The 17,421-nt window shown below is 40.9% G+C and overlaps 1 protein-coding gene across 2 annotated transcripts in view; it reads right to left on the reverse strand.

Moving 5' to 3' along the window:
* The window catches only part of elmo3 (engulfment and cell motility 3), a 55,806-nt gene extending 54,207 nt beyond the window's left edge, over positions 1 to 1,599 (reverse strand). Inside the window, exon 1 of one of the 2 annotated variants that reach the window (XM_014125418.3) lies at positions 1,366 to 1,599. The gene's annotated coding sequence lies outside the window, so the exon portion shown is untranslated. The other variant, XM_014125419.3, reaches the window with a different exon arrangement.
* Positions 1,600 to 17,421: the final 15,822 nt, after the last annotated feature.

The raw sequence follows: 17,421 nt of genomic DNA on the forward strand, positions 1-17,421 counted from the left end.
CATGACAGGCTGGAAGGGAGAGCAGTGTTTGGGTTTCCTAGGCTCTCTCCCCTGCCTGTCCCAGCATGCATTGGGCTGCACCCTCCCTCCGCTACTACTGCAAGAGGAAGAGGTGCGAGAGAGAGAAACAGAAAAGACAGAAAGAGACTGTGTTGTATGAGTGTAGAGGTAACGTGTGAATCAGTGTCTCTGCATTCGTAAATCCTGTATATGAATGGTATAACTACTGTTCACTCCTCTTATGTTTGTTGTGTAGTAAATATTTCACTTTTTACTTTCATAATTTTTTGTTTTTTCCTGTGAAGCACATTGCGTTGCATTCCATGTTGGAAATGTGCTGTATAAATAAAGCTTCATTTGATTACAGTGAACCATATAGTAATAGTGCCCATGACCATATAGGGCTATGCATAAATGTGTATCCTCCTGTATCCTTTCTGTTACATTTACATTTTACATTTTAGTCATTTAAAATGTCATTTAGCAGATGCTCTTATCCAGAGCGACTTACAGTAGTGAATACATACATTTCATTTTCATTTCATGCATTTTTTTAAATTACTGTTTAATTACTGTTAGCCTGCAGAACTAACACTGTGCCATGCCCCTTGACTCTGTAATAATCATCCCACCGCCTGTCCCCTTAGGGGGTGGGGAGGAGCTGGCCTTCAGCTCCCTGGAATTCCAATCCTGACAGACCACCTACAACTGCCACCACAAACACACACACACACACACACACACACACAAACACACACACACACTTTGAAGTCTGTTGTCATCGGCACCACCACTTGAGAGGGGCTATTAGTGCCTGAGGCTTTACATTCTGTGTGCTGAGTAGAACTTTGTCAATGGCAGTTGTCGACACACTAGTGAAATTGATCCATGGCTCGAGAGCCAGCCCTTTTCTGTCGTGATTAATAGCAAATGTATGTCGAAACATTGAAGATTGCTTGTTACCTGACACTTTACAAAAATGGAATGGAAACTATTTTCTTTGCAGTAAGCCATTTCACAGCACATGCTAGCATACACTGAAAATGACTTAAAATATACCCACCAATGAATTAAACTATTCATTATGTAGGTTGATTCGAGTTGTTGTTTCACTCATATATAAAAGTTAGGGTGACTGACTATTGATGATGTCAACGCTCGTCAGCCCGTTTATCCTACTAGTTCGCCATAGACACAAAAAAGGACGAAACAGGTAACGTTAAAAAGAGACAGGTAATGCTGAACTGGGACCCAGGGGCCATTTGTATCCTGTTTACGAAAGAGATTTGTTCATTCTCGTTCGCAAAGTTTAGCGAACAATCAAAGAAAATATCTGGTTGAGTTGCACTTTTATTTGGCTCCTACCTGTTTGAAAAGAAAAGTTACTGTCCTCGCGAAAGCGCCGAGATCGGGACTGGAAGCATTTAAAATCTCTCCCTAGAGAGGACGACAATAATCCGAGAGTGAATTATATTTTCAACTATCTTGGAGAACCTATCTGCCTAGGTGGAGAGGTTTCCAAAAATTATTGACCATGCAAAGTTCCGGGTTGAGTTTAGTCACCCGCCCCCTGTAGGAAGCACTGTGTGTAGACCATAGACAGTAAAAAGAAGGTATAGAGTACCACAGTATGAATCATAACACCCATTAAACCTAGTGGTCAAACAGGGAAATGGTTCCAATCGTTTTTACACCATTCATTTTTCCCATAGGGGATTTTAGAAACACTTAAAATAAGGGCTGTGTAAGCTTACTGTGGTGTGACGTTTTGATAACCATGTAAATCCCTCTTGGACAAGGTAACTTTTATCAATATATTCGCCTGTATTTACCCCCCAAAATGTAAATGCTAATTAGCCGCTAATGTGGCTATCATAAAGAAATGCAAATGCCATGATGATCTGGAAGAGACTGCCGAATCGAGGCAAAAGTAAAAAAAATCTCTGTATTAACTATGTTATCTAAATGTAGTTATGAATACATTTGCAACATTTCTTTAAATTGACAATTCTGTGAACTGTCTTGTGCAAGTTTTAAATTGACACAATTCCTGTTAGCAAAGATGTCAGCTAGAGATGGCATGCAGGAGCTTGCAGGGATTTATAGTTTTGCATGATGTCTACTTTGATGAAAATTAGCATTTTCGAATCTGAGAGTAAATACAGTTGAATATATTGATAAAAGTCACCTTGTCAGAGAGAGATTTACATGGTTATAAAAACGTCACGCCAGGGTAAGCCTATTTTAAGTGTTTCTAAAATGAATGGTGGAAAATGATTGGAACCATTTCCCTGTTTGACCACTTGGTTTTATGTAAAAAAATAAATAAAAAAAAAAAAAATTAAGTATTTAACCTTTATTTAACTAGGCAAGTCAGTTAAGAACAAATTCTTATTTACAATGACGGCCTACACTGGCCAACGCTGGGCCAATTGTGCGCCGCCCTATAGGACTCCCGATCACGGCCGGTTGTGATAGAGCCTGGATTCAAACCAGGGTGTCTGTAGTGACGCCTCCAGCACTGAGATGCAGTGCCTTAGGCCGCTGCACCCCTCGGGAGCCTCAGGTATTATGACACCTCCACTGTGGAGCTGTATATAAACCCTGGAATGCTGAGTTATGTATTTGCCAGTGAGAGGCTTATACCTCAGTGCTATGGAGACACCGGTCGGCCATATTGGCACTCCCAGAAGGAACAGTCCTCCATAGTCTACCACAGTATGAGCAGTGGTGGAAAAAGTACCCAATTGTCATACTTGAATAAAAGTTAAGATACCTTCATAGAAAATGACTCAAGTAAAAGTGAAAGTCACCCAGTAAAATTCTACTTGAGTAAAAGTCTAAAAGTTTTTGGCTTTAAATATACTTAAGTATCATTGGTAAATGTAATTACTAAAATATACTTAAGTAGCAAAAGCAAAAGCAAAAGTATAAATCATTTACAATACCTTATAAAACGTCACCGTTTTCTTGTTTTTTACATTTTCAGATAGCCAGGGACATGCTCCAATACTCAGACATAATTTACAAACGAATCATGTGTTTAGTGAATCCGCCAGATCAGAGGCAGAAGGGATGACAAGGGATGTTCTCTTCATAAGTGTGTGAATTAGACCATTTTCATGTCCTACTAAGCAATAAAAATGTAACAAGTACTTTTGGGTGTCAGGGAAAATGTATGGAGTAAAAAGTACATCATTTTCTTTAGGAATGTAGTGAAGTAAAAGTAGTCAAAAATATAAATAGTAAAGTAAAGTACAGACACCCCAAAAAATGACTTAAGTAGAACTTTCAAGTATTTTTTATTAAGTACTTTACACCACTGAGTATGAGTCATAATGCTCATAAAACCCAGGTCTATCTTGGGATAGTTATAAAAATCTTTGACCTCGAGGTCAAGCATGGAAATGGTTCCAATCATTTTTCCACTATTAATTTGCTCCATTGTGGATTTTAGAAACACTTAAAGTAAGGGCTGTGATTCGTGTAGGCATGCCATTTTGATAATGGTATAAATCTCTCAATATATTCGCCTGTATTCACCCCCCACCCCAAAAAAAATGAAATGCTAATTAGCTGCTAATGTGAATTAAAAATGTATACAGAAATGCCTGTCTCAAGCTTCACGTCACTCAACAGGGCCATGATGATCTGGACGAGACTGCCAAATCAAGGCAAAGGTAATGCTGCGTTCACGTGCTAGTAGGAACAAGGAAACTCTGAAATTTCCAACTTGCTAATTGGTTGTAGTTATACACGTACACATTCAACGAATCAGCAGGTTGGAAAATGTCCTAGTTCCCACTAGTATGTGAACGCAGCTTAATAATCTCTGGATTAACTATCTAATGTTAGCTACATTTTGTAATTAATAAATTAGCTAAAGTTGTTTAAATGGACAATTGTGAACTATTTTAAGTTTTAAATTGAAAATGCCTGTCACCTAGCTAGCTAGCTCATGGTTAGCAAGATTAGCTTGGCTAGATGGCTACATTAGTGGTCTTCGTCTATCCATTTAAATGCATGTGAAATTCATAAAAACTAGTTTAGCTTTCTTTGGCTTTTATAAACCAACAGTCTAGCTTGCTAGTTAACTAGCTAGCTAACTTAGATAGTGAAGCTGGGGCTAGGCATTCTTGATTATGTGTGTTTGTGGGTGAGGGGTTGTTAGCCTACATCAAGTACTACTTAACTTGTAGCTACCCTAGTTAGCTGTATTATTTTAGTCTGGCTTTTTGAGGTTTCAGAGATGGAGTGATTAACAACCTCTCTTGAATCAACAGTGTGCCAATGGATGCCAAGGGAAGCCAGGCTTCCCCCCAAAATTGACCAATAAAAAGACAAAAACATAAAATATTTATCTTTCATAACTTTCCTTTAATTCGCAAGAAGCTAAATGTGTCTCACCGGAGAAAGCATCTGTGCGAGCAAAACAGCGCCTCTCTGTCTTTGTATATGTAGCCCATTTATCTGATGCTGTCTGGTCAAAAAGAGTATGACATTGTTACCGCCCGTAGCATTGAATGCAAGGGAAGCCAGCGAGCATTTGGCCTCCCTTGATTAAAAAAAAAAGTATAAAATACAAGCCAATCTGCGTTGAGCTCAGCTGGCGCACCAAAATAAAGTGTCAAGGAAAGCCAGTTTGGACTTGGCTTTACACCAATTACATCACATCATGAGCAAAATATAATTGACAGAAAAAAAACTTTAAAAATGTTTTATTTAACCTTTATTTAACAAGGCAAGTCGTTGCATCTCATTTTGTTGTTGTCCTCCAGTGGTTTAAAGTGTCCTTTTCCTAAATTAGCCATGGATGGAGATAAGGATTTGGACTTGTGATTTTACTTTATTCTCTGTACTGGCCAATAGAGCCCCACAGTGGAGGTGTCATAATACCCATAAAACCTAGTGGTCAAACAGGGAAATGGTTCCAATCGTTTTTCCATCATTTTAGAAACTTAAAATAAGGCCTGTATTTCGTGTAGGCTTACACTGGCGTGGCGTTTTGATAACCATTTAAATCTCTCTTGGACAATGTGACTTTTATCAATATATTTGTCTCTATTTATTCTCGGATTCGAAAATGAACTGATCCCCACCCTTTCTATATGTTGTATTGTCTGTCTTTCCCCCTCCATATTTTGTCCCATAGCGGGTTGGCAGAGTAGAGCAGGGCCAAGGGTGGGTCCCATATTGTGTGCAGCAATAGAGCGAGATTGTAGTGCCTTTCACCATATTGTTTGCAGTGCCTTCCCTTAGAATAACTATCTTGTTGCAGTGCCATATCAGAATAATTCACAGTGTGCAGTAGAGTGAGATTTGTAGTGCCTTTCACCACATTGTTGCAGTGCCATATCAGAATAATTCAGTGTGCAGTGTCACTTTTGCATGCCCGATATTTACCTGAGGTAGTCAGGGGGACAGTAACCTACCGGAGGGGAGGCTCTATTGTGTCGCCACAGTCCAAGAAATCGTGCAGTCTGCTGTGGGAGGTGGGGAAACGGGGTCCGATCCATGTTAACCCATGAATGTAAAATAAAACTTACCTTGAGCATACTTACCTGTCCTGGTCTTCTTTGTTGGGGTTGTGTGCTGGATAATATTAAATCCTGTGTTGAGTGGAGTAAAAAGGGTTCACACTAAACTGTGATACACACATATTTATTCTACTTTGTTCGTGTTTCACCTAACCTCATGACCAAAAACACACATTGCTATAGATGTCATAATATGGGCTATTTTCAGCCCTTTTCCTGGGTAGCTTGATCTGAGTTGAATCTTTGTCAGGTCATTAATCACCCTCCTCCCACCCCAACAACCTGCTCCTTAACAGAAAGAGCCTTTGAAGACTGAAAGCAAAAAAAAATCTAGAAAACAAAAACAAGCCGTGGATTTTTGTCCATCCTTCCCCAATTCAGAATATATCATTTTCATACTCATGACATGCTTTGTGTAACAGCTATTGAAGATTGAAATAAAAAAATAAATACTTTAAAGTAAAACTGTGGATTTTTGGCCATCCTCCCCTGAGTCTGAATATGTAATTGAAAAGCTTCATAGGCATCAATACTCTCATGGGAATCCACCGCCTACCCTCTCTCATCGAGTACTGGTCCACTGACGCCACCCTCAGGGTACACATACATAGCTAGTAAAATGGCATGCAAACGCGTTGAGCAGCTATGTAGGTACATGCACTTTTTGGATCCAAATTCAACAAATGAGACAGACAAATTGTAGAAAGTTAGGCCTTTCATCCACATTTTGCAACACAACTTCCCCAAACTATTTCATCCCTGGCAAGCCCTCTCTGTGGATGATCAATGATCAAAGTTGACAGTATACTTTTATGGAAACAGGTCATGCTGAAGAACCTAGTGAAGTGGGGGATTAAAATATGGTGTCTGTGTGACTCATTGACTGGTTACTGCCTTGTTTTCAATGTGTACACAGGTCGGGAGGGTGGGGGGGTGAAGCAACTGAGCTAGTAATGGAGCTCATGAGAGGCTACCTATTGTCACACCATCTTTACGCAGACAACTTTTTGAAATCCATTCCTCTGGTGAGAGACTTGCTTGACACCAACACATATTATTGTGGCACAGTAAGGCCCAATCGTAAGAACTTCCCCAAGGCCATTATGGAGGGCAAGCTCCAGAGAGGTCAGTGTGAAATGGTCAGTAGATCATGTAACGGCGTGTCGCTGGAGGGACAAAAGAGACGTGTATTTTCTGTCCACAAACAGCTCAGGGAAGGACATCCTCAAATCATTGTCTTATGTTCAGGCAGAACAAATGTACAAATCTGTTGCAGAGTTTGTAATGAATTACAACAAGAAAATGGGCGGGGTTGACGATCTTGACCAGCTCAGGAGCAACTATAATGTTGGACGCACTGGCAGAAAATGGTGGAAGTACAGCACTTACACATATTATTGTGGCACAGTAAGGCCCAATCGTAACACTTTTAGCATGTATAGCATATTAGTACGTAGGGCGCACCGATTTGTGTCATCTCATTAGTCAATATGTGTTACACCTGTGCTGGCTTGTCTATATCGTTATTCAGAAGGAGTTTCACCAGTGCTGGCCCAGGTGATATTTAAGAGTGGCTGGCCCAGTGCTCTAGTTGTCTTGAGAGATGCGAAGGGTCAACACCTTTAGTTGACCCTTAGATTTCTAGAAAAACATTCCTTTGTCTGATCTTCCCTGTTTTTGTTTTGTTCAACTTTTTGGTTTGCATTCTGTCTAAGTTTGGTATGGGTTTTTCTTTTGTTTGTATCTCAGTGGGCAAATTTAGGGGGCGCTCATGGTGGATGTCTTTTAGGTCCCAGTTGTTGCTAGTTAACATTGAGAACCCATCTGTTTTTGTTTTGGTTGTAGTCAGTGAATCTTTGTTAGTTCCCCCTTGTTTGATGCTGGCCTTCTAGGCAGAGTTGCAAAGAAAAAGCCATATCTCAGACTGGCCAATAAAAAGAAAAGATTTCTGAAACTTTTGAACGGTAGTGTATGTAAAATATTTGGACACACCTACTCATATAAGGTTTTTATTTTATTTTTTACTATTTTCTACATTGTAGAATAATAGGGAAGACATCAAAACTATGAAATAACACATTTGGAAGCATGTAGTAACCAAAAAAAAGTGTTAAATAAAAATAAATATATATATTTTAGATTCTTCGAAGTAGCCACCCTTTGGCTTGATGACAGCTTTGCACACTCTTGGCATTCTCTCAACCAGCTTCATGAAGTAGTCACATGGAATGCATTTAAATTAACAGGTGTGCCTTGTTAAAAGTTAATTTGTGGAATTTCTTTACCTCTTAATGCATTTGAGCCAATCAGTTGTGTTGTGACAAGTTAGGGGTGGTATAGAAGATAGCCCTATTTGGTAAAATACTAAGTCCACATTATTGTAAGAACAGCTCAAATAAGCAAAGAGAAACGGCACTCCATCCTTACTTTAAGACATGAAGGTCATTTAGTCAGGAAAATGTCAAGGACTTTGAAAGTTTCTTTAAGTGCAGTCGCAAGAAACATCAAGCCCTATGATGAAACTGGCTCTCATGAGGACCGCCACAGGAAAGGAAAACCCAGAGTTACCTCTGCCGCAGAGGATAAGTTCATTAGAGTTAGCAGCCTTAAATTGCAGCCCAAATAAATGCTTCACAGAGTTCAAGTAACAGACACATCTCAACATCAACAGTGTGAATCATGGTCGAATTGCTGCAAAGAAACCATTGCTAAAGGACACCAATAAGAAGAAGAGACTTGCTTGGGCCAAGAAACACGAGCAATGGACATTAGACCGGTGGAAATCTGTCCTTTGGTCTGATGAGTCCAAATTTGAGATTTTTGTTTCCAACCACCGTGTCTCTTGTGAGACGCAGAGTAGATGAACGGATGATCTCCACATGTGTAGTTCCCAACATGAAGCATGGGGAGGTGTGATGGTGCTTTACTGGTGACACTCAGTCAGGAACCAATACACGCAGTCAGTTAGGAAAGCAAAGGATAGCTTTTTCAAACAGAAATTTGCATCCTGTAGATCTAACTCCAAAAAGTTTTGGGACACTGTAAAGTCCATGGAGAATAAGAGCACCTCCTCCCAGCTGCCCACTGCACTGAGGCTAGGAAACACTGTCACCTCCGATAAATCCACGATAATCGAGAATTTCAATAAGCATTTCTCTACGGCTGGCCATGCTTTCCTCCTGGCTACCCCAATCCCGGCCAACAGCTCCGCACCCCCCGCAGCTACTTGCCCAAGCCTCCCCAGCTTCTCCTTCATCCAAATCCAGATACCAGATGTTCTGAAAGAGCTGCAAAACCTGGACCCATACAAATCAGCTGGGCTAGACAATCTGGACCCTCTCTTTATAAAATTATCCACTGCCATTGTTGCAACCCCTATTACCAGTCTGTTCAACCTCTCTTTCGTATTGTCCGAGATTCCTAAAGATTGGAAAGCTGCCGTGGTCATCCCCCTCTTCAAAAGGGGTGACACTCTAGACCCAAACTGTTAAGAGAGCTATATCCATCCTGCCCTGCCTTTCTAAAGTCTTCGATAGCCAAGTTAACAAACAGATCACTGATCATTTCGAATCCCACCGTACCTTCTCCGCTGTGCAATCCGGTTTCCGAGCTGGTCACGGGTGCACCTCAGCCACGCTCAAGGTATCAAATCAAAATCAAATCAAATTTATTTTTATGTAGCCCTTCGTACATCAGCTGATATTCTCAAAGTGCTGTACAGAAACCCAGCCTAAAACCCCAAACAGCAAGCAAAGCATGTGAAAGAAGCACGGTGGCTAGGAAAAACTCCCTAGGAAAAACTCCCTAGAAAGGCCAAAAACCTAGGAAGAAACCTAGAGAGGAACCAGGCTATGAGGGGTGGCCAGTCCTCTTCTGGCTGTGCAGGGTGGATATTATAACAGAACATAGTCAAGATGTTAAAATGTTAAAATGTTCATAAATGACCAGCATGGTCAAATAATAATAATCATAGTAGTTGTCGAGCGTGCAACAAGCACGTCCGGTGAACAGGTCAGGGTTCCATAGCCGCAGGCAGAACAGTTGAAACTGGAGCAGCAGCACGGCCAGGTGGACTGGGGACAGCAAGGAGTCATCATACCAGGTAGTCCTGAGGCATGGTCCTAGGGCTCAGGTCCTCCGAGAGAAAGACAGAAAGAGAGAAAGAGAGAATTAGAGAGAGCATATTTAAATTCACACAGGACACCGGATAAGACAAGAGAAATACTCCAGATTTAACAGACTGACCCTAGCCCCCCGACACATAAACTACTGCAGCATAAATACTGGAGGCTGAGACAGGAGGGATCAGAAGACACTGTGGCCCCATCCGATGATACCCCCGGACAGGGCCAAACAGGCAGGATATAACCCCACCCACTTTGCCAAAGCACAGCCCCCACACCACTAGAGGGATGTCTCCAACCACCAACTTACCGTCCTAAGACAAGGCCGAGTATAGCCCACAACGATCTCCGCCATGGCACAACCCAAGGGGGGGGGCGCCAACCCAGACAGGAAGACCACGTCAGTGACTCAACCCACTCAAGTGACGCACCCCTCCCATGGACGGCATGGAAGAACACCAGTAGGCCAGTGACTCAGCCCCTGTAAAAGGGTTAGAGGCAGAGAATCCCAGTGGAAAGAGGGGAACCGGCAAGGCAGAGACAGCAAGGGCGGTTCGTTGCTCCAGCCTTTCCGTTCACCTTCACACTCCTGGGCCAGACTATACTTAATCATAGGACCTACTGAAGAGATAAGTCTTCAGTAAAGACTTAAAGGTTGAGACTGAGTCTGCGTCTCTCACATTGGTAGGCAGACCATTCCATAAAAATGGAGCTCTATAGGAGAAAGCCCTACCTCCAGCCGTTTGCTTAGAAATTCTAGGGACAATTAGGAGGCCTGCGTCTTGTGACCGTAGCGTACGTGTAGGTATGTACGGCAGGACCAAATCGCAAAGATAGGTAGGAGCAAGCCCATGTAATGCTTTGTAGGTTAGCAGTAAAACCTTGAAATCAGCCCTTGCCTTAACAGGAAGCCAGTGTAGGGAGGCTAGCACTGGAGTAATATGATCAAATTTTTTGGTTCTAGTCAGGATTCTAGCAGCCGTATTTAGCACTAACTGAAGTTTATTTAGTGCTTTATCCGGGTAGCCGGAAAGTAGAGCATTGCAGTAGTCCAGCCTAGAAGCAACAAAAGCATGGATAAATTTTTCTGCGTCATTTTTGGACAGAAAATTTCTGATTTTTGCAATGTTACGTAGATGGAAAAAAGCTGTCCTTGAAACAGTCTTGATATGTTCTTCAAAAGAGAGATCAGGGTCCAGAGTAACGCCGAGGTCCTTCACAGTTTTATTTGAGACGACTGTACAACCATCCAGATTAATTGTCAGATTCAACAGAAGATCTCTTTGTTTCTTGGGACCTAGAACAAGCATCTCTGTTTTGTCCGAGTTTAAAAGTAGAAAGTTTGCAGCCATCCACTTCTTTATGTCTGAAACACAGGCTTCTAGCGAGGGCAATTTTGGGGCTTCACCATGTTTCATTGAAATGTACAGCTGTGTGTCGTCCGCATAGCAGTGAAATTTAACATTATGTTTTCGAATGACATCCCCAAGAGGTAAAATATATAGTGAAAACAATAGTGGTCCTAAAACGGAACCTTGAGGAACACCGAAATTTACAATTGATTTGTCAGAAGACAAACCATTCACAGAGACAAACTGATATCTTTCCAAAGGTACTAAACGATATCATAACCACCATCGATAAAAGACAGTACTGTGCAGCCGTCTTCATCAATCTGGCCAAGGGTTCCGACTCTGTCAATCACGTATTCTTATCGGCAGACTCAATAGCCTTGGTTTCTCAAATGACTGCTTGCCTGGTTCACCAACTACTTCTCAGATAGAGTTCAGTGCATCAAATCGGAGGGCCTGTTGTCCGGACCTCTGGCAGTCTCTATGGGGGTACCACAGGGTTAAATTCTCGGGCTGACTCTTTTCTCTGTATATATCAATGATGTCGCTCTTGCTGCGGGTGATTCCTTGATCCACCTCTACGCAGACAACACCATTCTGTATACATCTGGCCCTTCTTTGGACACTCTGTTAACAAACCTCCAAACGAGCTCCAATGCCATACAACACTCCTTCAGTGGCCTCCAACTGCTCTTAAACGCTAGTAAAACTAAATGCATGCTTTTCAACCGATCACTGCCTGCACCCGCCTGCCCGACTAGCATCACTTCTCTGGACGGTTCTAAATTAGAATATGTGGACAACTACAAATTCCTAGGTGTCTGGCTAGACTGTAAACCCTCCTTCCAGACTCATATTAAACATCTCCAATCCAAAATTACATCTAGAATTGGCTTCCTATTTCGCAACAAAGCCTCCTTCACTCACTCTGCCAAACAAACCCTCGTAAAACTGACTATCCTATCGATCCTTGACTTCGGCGATGTCATTTACAAAATAGCCTCCAACACTACTCAGCAAACTGGATGCAGTCTATCACAGTGCCATCCGTTTTGTCACCAAAGCCCCATATACCACCCACCACTGCGACCTGTATGCTCTTGTCGGCTGGCCCTCGCTACATATTCATCGCCAAACCCACCCAGGTCATCTATAAGTCTTTGCTAGGTAAAGCTCCGCCTTATCTCAGCTCACTGGTCACCATAACAACACCCACCTATAGCACGCGCTCCAGCAGGTATATCTCACTGGTCATCCCCAAAGCCAACACCCTCTTTGGATGCCTTTCCTTCCAGTTCTCTGCTGCCAATGACTGGAACAAATTGCAAAATCTCCCTCACTAACTTTAAGCATCAGCTATCTGAGCAGCTTACCGATCGCTGCAGCTGTACACAGCCCATCTGTAAATAGCCCATCCAACGACCTACCTAATCCCCATATTGTTTTTATTAACTTTTTTGCTCTTTTGCACACCAGTATTTCTACTTGCACATCATCAACTGCACATCTATCACTCCAGTGTTAATTTGATAAATTGTAATTACTTTGCTACTATGGCCTATTTATTGCCTTACCTCCTTACCTGTATATAGACTTTTTCTATTGTGTTATTGACAGTGCGTTTGTTTATTCCATGTGTAACTCTGTGTTGTTGTTTGTGTCGCACTGCTTTGCTTTATCTTGGCCAGGTCGCAGTTGTAAATGAGAACTTGTTCTCAACTGGCCTACCTGGTTAAATAAAGATGAAATAAAAATAAATGTAAAAAACACTGTCAGTGATTTATTTAGAATTCAAGGCACACTTAACCACCATGGCTACCACAGCATTCTGCAGCGATACGTCACCCCATCTGGTTTGCGCTTAGTGGGACTATCATTTTTGTTTTTCAACAGGACAAAGACCCAACACACCTCCAGGCTGTGTAAGGGCTAGTTGACCAAGAAGGAGAGCGATGGACTGCTGCATCAGATGACCTGGCTTCCACAATCACCCGACCTCAACCCAATTGAGATGGTTTGGGATAAGTTGAACTGTAGAGTGAAGGAAAATCAGCCAACAAGTGCGCAGCATATGTGGGAACTCCTTCAAGACTGTATTCCAGTTGAAGCTGGTTGAGAGAATGCCAAGCGTGTACAAAGCTTTAATCAAGGCAGAAGGTGGCTACTTCGAAGAATATTAAATATTTTTTTATTTGTTTAACACTTTTTTGTTTACTACATGATTCCATGTGTTATTTCATAGTTTTGATGTCTTCACTATTAGTCTACAATGTAGAAAATAGTAATAAAAAATTATAAAAAACTTGAATGAGTAGGTGTGTCCAAACTTTTGACTGGTTGACTGGTTAGAGACACCATCACACCTCCTCCTCCATGCTTCACGGTGGGAACCACACATGCAGAGATCATCCGTTCACCTACTCTGCGTTTCACAAAGATACGACGGTTGGAACAAAAATCTCAAATTTGGACTCATCAGACCAAATGACAGATTTCCACCGGTCTAATGCTCGTGTTTCTTGGGCCAAGCAAGTCTCTTATTATTATTGGTGTCCTTTAGTAGTGGTTTCTTTGCAGCAATTCGACCATGAAGGCCTGATTCACGCAGTCTCCTCTGAACAGTTGCGATGTGTCTGTTACTTGAACTCTGTGAAGCATTTATTTGGGCTGCAATTTCTGAGGCTGGCAACTCTAATTAACTTATCCTCTGCAGCAGAGGTAACTCTGGGTCTTCCATTCCTGTGGCGGTCCTCATGAGAGCCAGTTTCATCATAGCACTTGATGGTGTTTGCGACTGCACTTGAAGAAACGTTCAAAATTCTTGAAATCATCCGTATTGACTGACCTTCATGTCTTAAAGTAATGTTTCCTCGTGTCATATTTTATTTTTATTCGTTTCTCTTTGCTTATTTTAGCTGTTCTTGCCATAATATGGACTTGGTCTTTGACCAAATAGTGCTATCTTCTGTATACCACCCCTACAAATTCCACAAATTAACTTTTAACAAGGCACACCTGTTAATTGCAATGCATTCCTCATGAAGCTGGTTGAGAGAATGCCAAGACTGTACAAAGCTGTCATCTAGGCAGAAGGTGGCTACTTTGAAGAATCTCAAATATAAAATATTTTTTGATTTGTTTAACACTTTTTTTGGTTACTACATGATTTCATATTTGTTATTTCATCGTTTTTGACGTCTTCACTATTATTCTACAATGTAGAAAATAGTAAAAATAAAGAAAAACCCTTGAATGAGTAGGTGTCCAAACTTTTGACTGGTACTGAATAAAGTTGGTACATTTTGAGTGAGTAATTTAGTCAAATATACTACAATTTAAATACTCTAGGGTTCTTTGTTGTGTTGAGATAATATTTTTTGAGAGTGATTGTCTACATAAAATTAGTGTTATTCCTATTTACATGAATGTAGTGTCATATTAAAGAAAAGGTTGTGCTATTTACAACTAAGTTAACTTGTAATTGTCTTTTTTTTTTAGCTTTGTCTTTGTTTGAAATGTGTGAAAATTCTCAGTAATCTACAGCATCATTCTATAATTCTATTGGGGTCTAAAGAGTTAATGTGTGTATATATATATATATAAATCATTGTTGTAGACCTAGGATGGTGTCACACTTTTCCCCCATCCTTAGCAATTACAGATGATTAAACTAATTGCAGTCTAAACTGAAGATCATAATTACTTGATTATTGGAGTCAGGTGTGTTAGCTGGGGCAAAAGTGTGACAATCGTCCCGAAGGACTGGAGTTGCCCATCCATGTTACATTTTAGGTATTTTGCAGACACTCTTATCCAGAGCTATTTACATGAGCAATTAGGGTTAAGTGCCTTGCTCAAGGGCACAGAGTTATTTTTGTCTAATCAGCTCAGGGATTCTAACCAGTGAACTTTCAGTTACTGGCCAAATGATCTTAACCGCTAGGCCACCTGCCGCCCTGTTGTAGACCATAGACCTGTCCCAACTTTTCCAACATTACAGTAGGTCTACTGTAAATGCATTTTCATTTCAAGGGGAAATTCAGTGAAACGCCTATAGAGCGCTCAAAATTAGCATAGGTGGGTTTAGAATACACTAAAATATGGCGCATATTATTTCCCACATTCAGTATTTAAAAAATGTAATACATTTTTTGGGGGAATGTGATCGTTGTCCGCATTCAAATATATATGGTATTTAATTATTATTTTATATATTATTATTTTTCATTATATATTTTATAGGCCACTACTAATCCATAAATATGAATCTGGTCTGATAAATATTGTCTGTCAGATTATATTATCTTGGTTTTGGATAACCTACCTACACAGAGCTGTGCAGCAGCCAGTGCAGCAGCCAATACTACATGTTTTGCAATCCAATTCATGCAGTCATCATAGTTGTATATGGGGTTCTTTAGCCATAGTAAGTTCTAACATCGCATTACCTGCAATTTGGCCTTCTCTTCCAAGAACAATAAAATGAGACAAAAACGGAAAAAAACTTTATGCAAAGTTTACAAATACACATTTAAAAAATATATATATATATTCCTTTCATGTGTGACGTAACTTAACAGTTTAGTCATCATGAACCTATTATTACGAATGGAACCTCTGAGCCTCTTAACACATCCAATGTTACATGTAAGCAGACTCAGCTTCAATTCCCTGGGCAATGAAGGCTTCAGTGAACTGGCAACACCACCCAACCCAGACGGATGGTGCAATCCTAACGGGTTGGAGTGGTGTAAAGTGCAATGACGTGAGAGCAGTTTGATACAGATGCTAGTTTTGTCAATATATTTCATACACCATGACCCCAAATGAGTAATATATCTGACAGATATACACTGAGTATAGAAACATTAAGAACACCTGCTCTTTCCATGACATAGACTGACCAGGTGAATGCTATGATCCCTTATTGATGTAACTTGTTAAATCAACTTCGATCAGTGTAGGGCAGGGATCATCAACTAGATTCAGCCGTGGGCCGATTTCTATTCTTGAGCGGATGGTCGGGGGCCGGAACATAATAACAAATCATTTGTAGCCTGCAAATTGACCGCAAGAAGCCCAGATATATTTTATTAAAACATCAATTCAAACCTTGCTTACGTTTGTATATGATCACGTCTCTCTATTATGTTTGGAAATACTTAGGTACAGATTTCCCAAATTAAAATAAATTGGAGCTGATTTCCTGGTGTTTTTTTTAATGAAAAACAATGGAAATTCAACTTTTCTTTTTCAGAAAACTTGTGGTGGGGGCAATAAAACACTGGTGTAGGGGTATGGTAGTAGGTGCCAGGCGCAGCGGTTTGTGTCAAGAACTGCAACGCTGCTTGGTTTTTCCACGCTCAACAGTTTCCCACATGTATCAAGAATGGTCCACCACCCACAGGACATCCAGCCAACTTGACACAACTGTGGGAAGCTTTGGAGTCAACATGGACCATCATCACTGTGGAACGCTTTCAACACCTTGTAGAGTGTCAAAAGCAGGGGGTGCAACTCAATATTAGGAAGGTGTCCCTAATGTTTGGTGTATATATATATATATATATATATATATATATATATATATATAGTGGCTAGTGAAAGTATTCAACCCCTTGGCATTTTTCCTATTTTGTTGCCTAACAACCTGGAATTAAAATAGATTTTTGGGGGGTTTGTATCATTTGATTTACATAACATGCCTACCACTTTGAAGATACAAATATATTTTTTTAAATTGTGAAACAAACAAGAAATAAGACAAAAAAACAGAACTTGAGCGTGCATAACTATTCACCCCCCCAAAGTCAGTACTTTGTAGAGCCACCTTTTGCAGCAATGACAGCTGCAAGTCTCTTGGGGTATGTCTCTATAAGCTTGGCACATCTAGCCACTGGGATTTTTTCCCATTCTTCAAGGCAAAACTGCTCCAGCTCCTTCAAGTTGGATGGGTTACGCTGGTGTACAGCAATCTTTAAGTCATACCACAGATTCTCAATTGGATTGAGGTCTGGGCTTTGACTAGGCCATTCCAAGACATTTAAATGTTTCCCCTTAAACCACTCGAGTGTTGCTTTAGCAGTATGCTTAGGGTAATTGTCCTGCTGCAAGGTGAACCTCCGTCAAAGTCTCAAATCTCTGGAAGACTGAAACAGGTTTCCCTGAAGAATTTCCCTGTATTTAGCGTCATCCATCATGCCTTCAGTTCTGACCAGTTTCTCAGTCCCTGCCGATGAAAAACATCCCCACAGCATGATGCTGCCACCAACATGCTTCACTGTGGGGATGGTGTTCTCGGGGTGATGAGAGGTGTTGGGTTTCATCTGAGTCTCATCTGACCAGAGTACCTTCTTCCATATGTTTGGGGAGTCTCCCACATGCCTTTTGGCGAACGCCAAACAAGTT

Source organism: Salmo salar, chromosome 10, assembly GCF_965601325.2.
Source record: "Salmo salar chromosome 10, fSalSal1, whole genome shotgun sequence".
Lineage (NCBI taxonomy): Eukaryota > Metazoa > Chordata > Actinopteri > Salmoniformes > Salmonidae > Salmo > Salmo salar.